Here is a 13,211-nt window from a genome sequence, read left to right as displayed (position 1 = left end):
TCTGGAGACCATTTGTCACCATCTGGCTGCTTTGTGGGCCAGGTAGAGGCTCAAGGAGCCCAACTGCAGCCCGGGTTTCAGATGCCTGGGGATTCACATCCCAGCGCGGGAGATGGAGAATCCTCGCAGCCTGCTGAGGTCACGTGAACCTAAGTAACCAGAACGTGGCAGGACAAGGAGCAGTGCGGCTGTTCTGAGCGTGGGGTCGTGCGTGGGCCCAGGAGCCCCAGCCTGTGCGTTGCTAGGCAGTGTCTGTGTCTGGCCTTGCCAACACCACTCGCCCTCTACAAACCCAGGAAGCTCCACGGGCTGTGACATTTGTGACTGGTTTTTGCTAGGCTTGACAAGCAGAAGCCTACAAGACTATAGGCACAGTGTCCTCAGTTTAGTTGGTCTTGACCAGGACATCCGGCCTGGAACACAGCTATGACTGGCTTCTCAGTTTTCCAGACTGCACTCTTCTCGTGAAGGGGAATCTGCCTTCAGCTGACTCCCCCTCCCTTCAAGGCGAGGCCTAGATGGAGCAGTGTGTGTGTGTTGGGGGGGAGGGGGGTGTTGCCCTTTACTCTTCACTCTTGCCACCTGGCTTGTGGCTTATTCTCCAAGATGCTGCTTCGTGGGGCTGTGTGTTCACACACCCTGAGAAAAATCAGATTTCTTAAAACAAGATTCCTTTAAAACCCAGTACGCTGTGCTCTCCTAGTAGTCCTGTGCGGAGAAGCGGTTTAATCTAGATGAATTTAGTACAAATAGCTCCTGTCGTCAGTACAGCTGGCTGCTTGATCATCTTAAGTGCAGTACAGGGTTGCCTTCTGTGTCTGCCATCAGGGAGGTTAGCTTCTCCAGCTTCTGGTAATCACTGGGCTCAGAGGTCTTTGATCTCACAGAGGAGCCTCGCCAGCCGGGGAGAAGGTTCCGCCGACCACCAGTGCGGTGCCGTGGCCCCGGCTCTTTGGCCTGCGGTGCGCAGAGGGAGGAAGGCGAGGACGACGCGGGTTTGATTGCTGCCTCCCCCAATCCAGACACGGTAGCCAGTTACTTTGAAAAGAATCAAGGTTTGGCACCCAGCATAGATTTCAGATTTGGCTCGTGAGAGTGAAGAAGGGCTTCCCCAGATGCAAAGCACTGTTTCAGATCTGTGTGTGATGCGTGTGCACCATGGTGTGTGGGGGGGGGGGGGTGGGGTGTGGGGGGGGGTGTATGGTGTGTGCCTGTCGCAGACGACGTGTGTGTGTAAACCTCACCCAAATCGATATGCACCGTGTGTGCGGGTGCGTGTAAGCCTGCTCCTTCCTCTGTCCTTCGGGTGTGACGGTCACTGTGAGCACGAACGCCCATATACCACCTGCCAGGTGCCGGGCACTGTTCTGAGTGGTTTATTTGGATTGACTCACTCGCTTTTCACTAAAACCCTAGGAAGTAGTTTTATGCACGTCCCACAGGTAAGGACACTGACTTGTTCCAGGTCGCCAGGTACTGAGTGGCAGAGCTGGGATTCGTCCCCAGTCGTCTGGCTTCAGGGTCTGTGCTCTTGGCCCCAGGCTGGGGACAGCAGAAGAGCATCTGGTCGCTGCCAAGGTCTCCGCGTTACCCCCATTTTTCAGATGAGGCTGAGTGAGGCTGCCATGCTCCTTGGGCACCCTGCTGCTTGGTACTGCACCCACCCGCACAGAGTCCTCCTCCATTTCACCTGCTCCACCCACAGCCCCACAAGACGTGCAGAGATGAGCCACTGCAGACTACCCCTTGGCAGCTCACCACGCTGCATGGCATTTTGCGTCCAGCTGGGCCTCTGACACCAGGGAGCTGAGCCGAGATGCGGGCGCCCCTACTGAGAGGAGAACAGCCCACATCAGCATTCTCAAAGTTCACGAGGCAGATTAGAAAACACGGTCACGGCAAAGAGGCTCAGCAATCACTTAAAGCAGCCTTTCCATTAGTGTAATTTCTATTTTGACAATCTGCTAATTTATTTGAGCTGAAGTGGGCCTGGTCTAAGTCCTTGCACCTGTAGTTCTTCCAGATCTGGCACGTGGGGTGCAGACGCCCATCTTCCTGGGGGTCACCTGAGGTACAGCGCCACCCCTTCTGAGAGCACCCTCTCTGGGACACTCACCTAGAAGCCAACTTGGAAGTGACTGTCAGTTGCTCTCGTGTGATGGGTTTCCAGCTTTTGCTCAGAAGGCCGTGGGTAAGAACTAAGAGTTCTGATCCTGGCACTGCTTTCTCCTGTGAGAGGCAAGGCCATTAGAACTCAGGCCTGTGGGCTCAGAAGAGAGCCTGGTGACCCACTGGGCTCCAGGTTCCCCCAGGGAATAGTTGGTTGAGCAATCACTTTTTTCTGTAACAGAACACCAATTCATGGTAAACTTGAGTCACACGAATAAAGACAAGACCTCAAAAAACTGCTCAGTGTTTTCAAATGGCAGTACATTCCCAAGTATTTCACTGCTAATGGTCTAGCAGAAGATGAGAGGGAAGGTATTTTATTAACTTCCTGCATTTTCCTTGCATCTAGCTGTTTTTCAAAGATTTGGAAGCAAACATTCATGGTTCTCAAGACACAGAATATTAACTGAGTGTGCATGGAGAATGTTGTAAATAAAAAGACTGTGCCCACATATTAAGTTTAATTAATAATGGTGAGTAATAATAATATATAATCCTTACACAACAGACTGAACTCCTTAAAAGTAGGAAGACTCTCGTCTTGGTTAGCCTTCTGTCCACAACAGCTAGCACAGTACACGGAGTAGGTATTAACAGGTACTTGGTACGAATCACAGTGCACACGCTGCAGTGGTGGAGGCACACGGGGACAAATGCATGTGACCAGTTCAGGAAAGATACTCCAGGGTTCAGCCACCACAGCCAGCGGGGGAGGAAGGGCTGGCTTCCAGGCTGGGCATGGGTCAGAGGGGATGTCCCAGGTGAAGTGGAGTTTAAGCTCCAGAGACTGGGGTGTGCTCACTAGAAAGACTGAAGAGGGTTCCAGGCAGGGAGAGGACGCGAGTCAAGGCACCAAGGCAGGAGGCAGCACCATCTGTTGTAAGAAGTACTGGTAGTTAGACGTGGCTGGTACATGTTCTCGGGAGTGAGATGTGCAAAACGGGGGTCGGGGGGAGGTCACGGAAAAACCCATGGGGAACTTGCATAAACTTCTAGGGAGTCGGATTTTATCCCTCGAGCAGCAAGTAGCCACAGCAGGATTTTGGGCAAGGGAGCATTGTCATGAGACTCTCTTTAGGAAGATGGCTCTGGTGCTCCTCACCCCACTGCTCTCTGGGCATGGTGTCTCCGGGACGTGTTTGTTTTTGTATCGTGCGATTCCGCTGCCTTCTTTTGGGAATTTCGTGCAAGAACCTGCAAAGATGTACAGGGCAGTGCAGGTCTGTCTCTGCTGTCTCGTGTTCTTGGTGAGGCTCTCACAGGGTGTCGAGTTAACATATGGAGGATCACTGCTAGGACTGGGGTTCCTGTTGGGCTACAGACACCTGACATCCATTTCTGCTCTAAAATGTTAGGCGGAGGGGTGCCTGGGTGGCTCAGACGGTTAAGCGTCTGACTCCTGATTTCAGTCTGGGTCATGATCTCATGGTTCATGGGATTGAGCCCCACACCTGGCTGTGTGCTGACAGTGTGGAGCCTGCTTGGGATTCTCTGTCTACCTCTCCCCCTCCCCCACTCACACACTTGCACATGCTTTCACACAACACACACACGCTAGCTAGCTAGCTACCTAGGTAAAATGCTACAGAGGAAAACCAGAATAATGGCGGCACTCTGAGCCTTGAGTGTGGAAAAGGAATATAGAATGAGGTCTCTCTGAGCATGGGGGTCACTCATTATGTTTGTGTATCTTCTGTAAGCATATGTCTCCTCTCTGCTGCACAGCTCTCGCATGGGGTGGGCATGAGGCTCAGACATGTCCTCACCATGGTGTCCTTCAGGGTGCTGTGTCATCATGGACTGCACACGCAAGGGTCTAGGTACACAGTAGGTGCTCAGTAGATGGTCACTGACCCAAGCTTGTGCAGGTAGCGACGTGATGATAAACTGTGGCCCAGCAGAGATGATAACTTAAAGCTACCAGTACAATTCCTTCTACGTTATTCCTGGGAAAACTTACTTAGTTGACTTTTACTGCCTCTCAACTCCATAGGTCTGAATTAGGGACCTAGAGGCAGGAAACCTGGTCTTTGCCCCCAGGGTGCTCACCCTGGCTTAGTTGGGGAATCAGTTATGGCAACAGATGCCTGGAGCCTGGGTAACCAGTGCTACAGTGGGAATTAGGTGGGAGCCCAGAGCTTAGGGATGGCCTGCTACGTTCGTGTTGGTACTCATCGGCCAGTTTGGGCCTGTTCTTGCCATGCAGGAAGCATCATCTCTCCTCCTCCTCCCCCGGCCCTAAACCTTCCAGAAGCGGACCTCACTTAACACATGCCTTACAGTGCTAGAACTAGGTAACACACTGTCTCATCTGTGGGACGTACCCAAGCCCTGTGGGCTTGAGCCAGTATTGCTGGACACGTCTGGGTGCCCGCTACCTTTAGGTCCTACCCCAGGACTTCATGGATCACCTCACAGGAGGAAGAGTGAGCCATTTAGGGTCCAAGAGACTCTTGACCTCAGCAAGGTGCCTTCTGGGGCCCCATGGCATCTTGAGTCTGTGGCTTTGAAGATGTCTTGAAGGTGAGATCCTGACCCGTTCCATCTGCTACACAGTGGACTTAAGACACATCTCCCTGGAAACATGTGGCACGTGTGGAGAAAGTCTAGCAGGGAATGAGCAGTGCACTTGGAATCAACTGAATATGAACCTCACACTCTTCTTGGCTATGTGGCTTTGGAGAAGTTTCTTAGTATCCTCGAAGAGGTTTCATCAATCTGACATTGTTGTAAGGACTGTATGAGATGATTTGTAGGTAACTAACACATAATACGTGCTCAGGGAAGAGGCAGGCATTTATTGAGCACCTACGGTGTGCCAGGCACAGTGCTGGTGACCAGAGACGACACCTACTCTCCTGGGGCTTACGACCACAAGCAGTCCTCTGAATTCAGCTAAGCAGTTGGGAAGGTATGGCTGCCTGTTTATTGACCTTGCTAGTTTGGGGAGGGGAGGGCAGAAGTTCATGCTGAGCAAGGTCCAGCACCAGACCCTGGGCTCATGGATCACCACCTTTCAAGGGTTTGTGACCAGTAGGAGTGAGCCAACAGCAGTGACTCTAGGTAACTCAGCAGTGTTTTTGAGGCAGAAATGGCAAGCATGGAGGGCACCATAAAGGATATTTGGCATTTCTTGCTGGGAGTTAGATACTGCCTTTGGGGACCCCAGAGGCAGAATGTGGGTTGTGCTAACCTGAGCTGGGAGCTTGTGTGTTCTTCTGGTTCAGGCACACAGATTGTGGATCATTATATGTGGGTGTGGTTTAGGAGATCCACAAAGCCTGGGTCCATGCCAACAGGGTCTCCACAGTCCTGCTGTGGCATTGCATCCTTGCCCTCCTAAGGGACAGGAGCAGGATCTCAGGACAAAGACATGCGGGCTGCTTGGAGATGTGATTGCTGTGTCCTGGGTGTCCAGAAAGGGTTTTAAAGGCAGGGAGCATTTTCAGCACCACGGAGAGTCCCCCGCATGGCCAGCTCCACCACCCCCGCAGCCTCGGGGCTCTGGCTTGACCCAGCCCTGTGCACAGAAAGATCCTTGTCTGTCCGGTGTGGAGGTTGTGGGTCCACACCGAGGGTACCGTGAAGAATTGATCCAGTGTTTACCGGAAGCTGTCAGAAAGTGGGGTCCCGATTGGGGGCTGCAGGGTCAGACTACCTGGATCCTGCCGCCTCACGGCTGTGTCACCTTTCTTGCTCTCACCTTGTGCCCAAGTTTAAAAGAATTTTTTGAAATAGAAATAGCAGCTCCTACCTTACACCCATCGGGTTCTGAAGTCTTAAAGATAGCATTAAATTGCAACGATATGTATCACTTCCTTACCAAAGGGCCTTTCTCATGGGAAGCACTTTGGAAGCATTCCTTCTAACAGAAATGATGACAGGGATTAGAACACCATCATCATTTAGTGACCGCTTCCACCTCCACCCTCGCTACGGCCACGTTGCGGTCTTGCGTGTACTAGCAGGTGATGAGGGCAGCTGCATGACTGACTGGTCAGCCAGCTTTGCATTTGGGTCCAGGCTCAGACAGCAGACTGTTTTTTGGTGGCTTATGGGGCTGAAAGGGAGGGGCATGCATGCAGGTAATTAGCTTTATTAGCTCAGCTGTATAATTTTATGGCTCATGTCCGGAAGCAAATTAATACAGAAATATGTTATTGGAATGGTTTCCAGAGCCCCAGTGCCATTTGGCAACTTTGTAACTACTCACACGCTAACTTGCTCCTCTGATAATCATTTCAAAACTCCTCATCCTGGCCCTGTCCAGTAGGCACTATTTCTACGTTTCAAGCACTGTGGTGAGATCCGCCTCGAAAGTCTGGCATATTTTTTTTTTCCCTAAGAGGAAGTAATATACCATGTTCTGAAGTCTTAATCTGATACCCCTGGAGGGAATCAGAAAAGAAAGAAACATGAAAATGTGCATGTTGAACCCAAATCCGCTGACAACCTGCATGCTGAGCCCCTCTCCCTTCTGACTGGGATGAGGCGTGTTGACTTCAGCTGCTCTGGGTGTTGTTTCATAATGTTATCAGCAGAACTGTATTGTTGACTTTTTCTAAAATGTTGATTTTAAATGTGTAAAAGATGCACGTGGCTCAACACATCTTAAAAAAAGGTGTTGCCATCTTGCCCGTCATCCCCACATGCCCGTTTTTCTCCGTTCCTTCCACGTATGTCAGAATTTCTCACTGAAACTATAATTGCAAACACATACTTTTTTTTTTTTTTTTACACAAAAGTATTTTGTGTAAAGAATGTTTTGCATCTTGGTTTTTCCACTTAACTGTGCATGCCTTGGAAAACTTTGCATCTTCATAGTAAACTTTCTCCTTTGCCCAGTAGCAGAGTGTGAGTCTTATGCCTGTACTCCCATAGCTTTGCCATCACGGGGGTTTTCGAACTTTTGGAGGTTGGCCCGTCTGGAAGCTGTAATGTTGAACAAGATCTCTTTCCTTTGTGGAGCTGCCATTCTGTGGGAAAGCCCTGGGATGCCTGAGGTGCAAGGATCTCTGGGGGATTCCCTGCTCTGTGCTCCCAGCTTCCGGTTCCTCATCTGCACTGCGTCAACTGGAACAGCCCCCCCCTGGTTGAAGGGAACATGTAGAACGCTTGCCACAGAACCTGCCCCGACAGGAATGCCCCCAACATTTGTTCCCTTCCCCAGCCCCCGTCTTTTGCAATGTATGTCTTTGAGTCTGAGTCTTAGAATTCCTCTGGGAGCATGTTGTATGTTGGGAATTGGTCACCCTTGAGAGTGAATTTCTGTGTGCCTGTGAGGCACGTGGCCCACCAGATCGCAGCTGAAACCCAAACTGAAAAAAGCGAGGCTGGCTTACCTGGCCGGCGCCACACGTGAAATACCGCTTTCCCTTCATCTCTTTGATTACAGTGAATCACAGAGTGCTGTGCAGGGACATGGTCATGAGCTAAGGAAGGGGGACTTGGTGTTGTCTTTATAAGGAGAAAGTAGCTCTTCACATGGTGGCCGCAAAGGGAGCGAAGGGAAATGTAACTGCTTTTTGCCACTGCCTGGCAAGTCCCTGGGCTCTAGTCCTTCATCAGACTCTGCAGGGGATGTGTTTTCCCAACAGGGAGGTTGTCTCTGGGTAGCACTGGGGCCATGATAGCAGGGAGATGCTGACCCGAGTGAGTGGCAGGATCAGGGCCTAGGGGACTGACTCAGCAGAAGTGATTTATCCCAAGAAGGACCCCACTCTTTGTGACCACCCAGTACCTGCACAGTGGTCTGTGGTTTCACTGGGGGCTGGCATTGGCCCATTCCTGGATCATTCTCTTGGGAGGGGGGTGACCCCTCATCCTGTTTCCCATGGATCTTATTCATTCAGGGATTGGAAAAGAGGAGTCCCAGCATGGGACTGACAGGTGCCATCCCCTCTTAGAGACCCATCCCAGGTGAGAGTCTATTGCCTAAAATCTCTAAGTTCTCTAAGAAAAGCTGTTTCCTTGTGTTTCTCCCTGGTGGTGTCATGGCAGCGCGTGCTGCTCTGGCTGATTGACCGACAGGGACGGAGCAGACCAGCCATGTGCTGGCCATGGTCAGGCTTGCAGTGCTGAACGCTGGTCACAGAGGGGTCCACAGAATTGGGCCAGCGTTGCCTGGGAGTGCGTTTGTGTCTACCTCGTGCCTCCTGGAGAGGGAGGTGGGCTCATATTAGCTGAGAAACCCAGCCACGCTCCCTGTTAGTGCCCTGTGCTGCTGAGTAATGGGCCAGGCCTCATGGCCATTCTGTCACTCACAGCAGGCAAGTTGCCAACCTCTCCGAGGCTCTGTGTCCTCACATTCCGAACTGTTGTAATAGCCACATGTGCCTGGCTGTGCCGAGGGCTCTACCGGGTGTCCCACGGTGACGCTGGAGTAATCCTATCAGAGGGTCCTAATTTCCTTGCTCCGGCAGTGAGAGCTGGGGGCACCGCACACCAGTGAAAGTTAGCCTCTGATGAAAGCCACCCACTTCTGCATGCTGACAGTCACGCAAATGTGCATTCACACTTTCATTCATTAGGTGACGTCAACATTTATCGAGCCATCACTGGGGCCCAGGCATTGTGCAAGACGCTGGCACTTGAACGATGAAAGACGTGCTCACGGTGCCCCCGGGGAGATAGATGTTGAGGCATCAGTGCCTGTGATCATCGGAGGACAGCCACGAACGGAGCGGCTTTGGAGCGCGCCGCTGTGTTTACGATAACAAACGGGATGCGGGTGTCTGTACCCTGGCCGTGCGGTGTGAGTTAACACGTGGAGGAGGCACCCCTACCCTCATGCTGTCAGGGTGGCCCCTCCTCCGCGCCTCCCTCTCCTGTGTGGTCACTTTTTGTATTGCTCTCTTCCTGGTGAGGCCCTCGGGCCTCTGCCTCATGGATTCTCAAAGGGAGACTGTCCTGGGAGGTACAGCTCTGTTGGAGAGAGGCAGCTGGACTGTCAGGACCGTCTTGGGGGCCCTGGTTTCTTCCCATGAGAGCCCCTGGCCCGAGGGGTAATTTCTCTGTGTTCCTTTAGGCACGGCCGAGAGGGCCCAACGTCAGGGTTTCTGTGGGGTGAGGCCTGGGAGGGAGTGAGTGCTGGTGGGGAGCGGAATACCACCTGGGCGTTCGTGACTCTACGCTGGTGTGTATACACTGGCCCACGAACCGAACTTTTGACATTCTGGGTCTTACGTTGTTGTCTGCTGTCTATAATGTAACAGCTTTGAGCAGTGAGTAAGAACATAGACTCTGGAGTGAGACTGGGCACTAATCGTGGCTGTGTGGCTTTGGGCCAGTGTCCCAACCTCCCTGTGCCTCCATTTCCTCGTGTGCAAAGTTGGCCTAGTACTTAGTGGGTGACAGACTTTGAGTCAGTTTGTGTAAGGTGCTTAGACCAGGCCTCAGCCAGAAAGTGATCTTGGCTATTAGAGTCTGTGCACAACCACACCCGTGCGGATCCATAGGGTTAGGTTGGGGTCTGAACGTTTTGCCTGCCCCCCAAAAGCCCACATGCCTGAGGGATTTGGGGAGTCTGAGGAGGAAGCACAGGGCAGCCGGCCCTGCCTGGCCCGTTGCCACTAGACTGTGAGCGCCAAGCGAGAAGAAGGGGCCTGGTGAGCTGTGCTCTGGTCTGGCCGTGGGCATACGCCCGCACGTATGTCCGTGAGCAAGCACGTGAGCACGTCCCCCCAGCCCCCGCCCCGAGGCGACACTGAAGTAGTGAGGTGCCTGCCCCCTCCTAGGGCGGGTCTTTGCCCCCCTGTGTGGGCCAGGCCCTGCGTTCCCCTCTCCAGAGAAGCCCTCCACTCTTCCCTGACCGGAATCGCTTCTGTCACGTTCCTCACCTGGAGAAGTAAGTTAATACGGCGTCTCACATGTTAAAATTAGAATATTCGGATCCGTGGGGTGAGAAGAAGAAACACGGTCGACGGTCAGTCATTATCCATGGAAATTAAACACCATACAATGTCCTGTTCCTTAAGACAGAGACCTTCCCGGTGAATAAATTTTTTTTTTTTTTTTTTTTTAATGTTTATTTATTTTTTTTGAGACAGAGACAGAGCATGAGCAGGGAAGGGGCAGAGAGAGAGGGAGACACAGAATGTGAAGCAGGCTCCAGGCTCTGAGCTGTCAGCACAGAGCCTGACGCGGGGCTCGAACTCACGGACCGCGAGATCATGACCTGAGCCGAAGTCGGACGCTCAACCGACTGAGCCACCCAGGCGCCCCTGAATAAATTTTTAATATTGAGCACTTCTCTTGAGAACATCCAGTTTCAGGGAAGGGAGAGTGCGTTGCCGTTTACTCAGTGGTTGTTTGCACAGGTAATGCTCCTTGGCTCTGGGGTGGAGAAGGCCCGTTATCTTCAGCTGCTGTGAAAGCAGGTGGTCTAAGCAGCAGGCTGAACCCTCTTCCTCTGGGGGAGCCGGGTGGCCAATCACAGACAACCACAGATATTTTCTGAACCCCACTCTGGACCTAAATGCCCAGTTCTGGGGAGAACAAGTTTCTGAGATCTCAGAGTCTCATGTTGGAGACAAGTTCTCCTCCCAGTCTTAAAGTAGAGAGAACAGACCCTGGGTGGCCTTGGGCCCTCTCCGCATTCAGCCAGGGTCCCCCACTCGGCCTGTGAGTGTGATCAGGTGCCCAGAGCCTGAGTGAGGCTCAGAGGAGTAACTGAGAGGGGCGACGCCTGCAGGAAGATGTGGGCAGAGAGAGGGTCCTCCGTTCTGGAGCTTGACTTGCCCGGAATGAGTCTCGGTATGAGGCTCCGGCCTGTCTTGGCACGCACCCCCTCCTCCCCGTGTCAGCCTGTCGCCAGCTGGGTAAGCCCCCCGGGCTCCCGAGCAGTGGGGGTGGGAGTGCTGAGTGCGGGGTCCCGTCTGGGACGCTGTGTGTCTGTCCTGGCTTGGGCAGGGGGCTGCGCCGGTCACCCCTGAGGTGCAGTGCATCCTGGATGCCGGGCTTTCTGCTGTGCAGGTAATGGAGCCGAGGGGCCCTGGCTGCCGCTGGGGGGATGGAAACTGGCAGGACCCTCCCCAGGTGGCTTCCATGCCCCCACACTCTGTGCCAAGAAGTGGGCTCCCCTCACTGGGATGTGGCCTGAGGACGGAAGGACACTGAGCGGTTGTGACACACCCAGGGGCCAGGGCATCCGCGGGGTTGCTCGGGAATGCCACCCTGTTGCCACTTTGAGGGAGCAGGAGGGCCAGCGGGGCCTTGGGGTCGGGTGTGTGCACCAACGCTCGCTCCCTCCAAGGACTCCGTTCCCTCTTCTGTTGGAGATAAGTCCCCAGCACCGCTGTGCTTGCCTTCCTAGAGGGGGGTGGGGGGAGAGAGAGAGCTGTCCCCACGAGCTTGCTGACTCCGGGGCCTCCGAGACATGGGAGCTCACAGTGCTTGGCGCTGTGTGGTTGGCCGCGCACCAGGCACGACGTCATCAGGGCCTGGGGAGGGGTCTGCGTGGACGGGACATTTATGGCCTGCTCACCGTGGCCCGGACTGCAGTTCCATTTATTCCTCAGGACCGTCCTGTGAAGTTCGTGGGCTGTTACGCCCATTCACAGGTGAGGAAATAGACCCAGGAATGTAGGTAGACTGACCAGTGCGTGTCAGTGGTGGTGCCAGGACTCACAGCCGGGTTGAGGGTATCCAGAACCCACCGTTCTAGGGGCAGAGGGGGCAGGTGCCGTTTGCTCGGACCGCAGTGCCCCCGCGTTTTCCCACATCTGTTGGGGAGCTCAGCTTGGCCGAAAGGAGCCTGCTTTCATGCCTGCCCAGCTGATGTCCGGGTTGGTGTGGTGGGGGCAGGCAGCACGGGTTCCCTGGAGTTTGGGGCTGAGCGTCTGCAGAGGGCACCGGCTAGAGGCAGGCACTGGGCTCAGGGTAGGGAAGTTTCCGGGTCTTGCGGCCTCTGGGCCGCGTGTTGAGGGCTGTGGGCTCCTGTACCACCTGTCGAGGACGTGTAACCATCCTGAGTTTGTTTATTCATCAGACAGAATGCACCGAGCAACTCTAGGGCCTTGTGTAGGTCCCAGGACGAGGGCTGGGCCCTCATGCAGCTGCCGGGCTGGTGTCTAGGCTGAGCACTGGAGAGTGGGCACATCTGGGGCGGGCTGCCACAGGGAGGCCCGAGTGCCTTCAGAGCAGGGACGGGGCTCAGGGAGGGCTTGAGAGTTGAAGGAGGAGGGCAGGGAGAGGCACTTCTAGGAACACAGCACAGCTGCGGGAAACATGGAGTCCAGAGAGAGCACACGGTGTTTTGGAAGAATTGGAAGAGGTCCTAAATAGCCGAAGAAGGACTTAGGGGCGGAGTGGGAGGCAGGGATCCCGGCGTCACTGCACTGTTTGGCCTGCTCTCCCCGCCGAGTCCTGTTGCCGTGCGCGCTCAGCCCTGCCCTCTCGAGCTTTCCTGGGTGCCCGGCCGGTGTGTCCTCGCTGCTCTCAGTGTCCCTGCGCCCAGATGCTCCCACCCAGATGATCACGTGGCCCCCGTGTGCCAGGCCCTTCGGCAGGAAGGACTGGGAGCTCTAGTCTCTGTTCCTCGGGGCCCTGGTGCCTCTGTGCCTCCCCCTGGGCCCTGATCTGCCCTGCCTGCGTGGCTTTGTCCCCACACAGCTGCCCTCCGTCTTGCTGGGCACGGCCCTCTGTCCCTGTGCTGTCATCTCCACCCAGATGTAAGCCTCCCAGGTCCGAGCTCCTGTCTGAGTTATTTCGGCATCCTCCACGCATGGCCACCCATGGTTCGGATTAGAGCCACGATATGTTTCCTGGGTGCAGTTAACTTGCTAAAAGCAGAAAGAAGAGGGTTTTCTTTTCACTTCCCTAATCAGGGAAGAGTGTCAGGAACTGAATTCTTCCCTTTTGGTTGCAACTTACATTCTGTGGCTTAAATTCATGTAGGAAAAGGGAAAGAGGTTTGCGGATCTGTGTCTGAGTGCTGCATTGGCTGTTGAATATTAGCGCCCAGGAGACATCTATTTTCTGCCTTCCTAAACCTAATTTCTTCATCCACTGGTACTTGCTGAGAAACCTTGACTTCCTCAATT

The 13,211-nt window shown here is 53.9% G+C and overlaps 1 protein-coding gene across 6 annotated transcripts in view; it reads left to right on the top strand.

Annotated features, from left to right (window-relative positions):
- The window catches only part of TRAPPC9 (trafficking protein particle complex subunit 9), a 570,776-nt gene that overhangs the window by 438,079 nt on the left and 119,486 nt on the right, over positions 1 to 13,211 (top strand). The gene's annotated exons all lie outside the window — the stretch shown is intronic.

The sequence above is a fragment of the Panthera pardus genome, unplaced genomic scaffold (assembly GCF_024362965.1).
Source record: "Panthera pardus isolate Hobbes unplaced genomic scaffold, ASM2436296v1 HiC_scaffold_7, whole genome shotgun sequence".
Lineage (NCBI taxonomy): Eukaryota > Metazoa > Chordata > Mammalia > Carnivora > Felidae > Panthera > Panthera pardus.
This window is presented reverse-complemented; position numbering and strand designations above follow the sequence as displayed.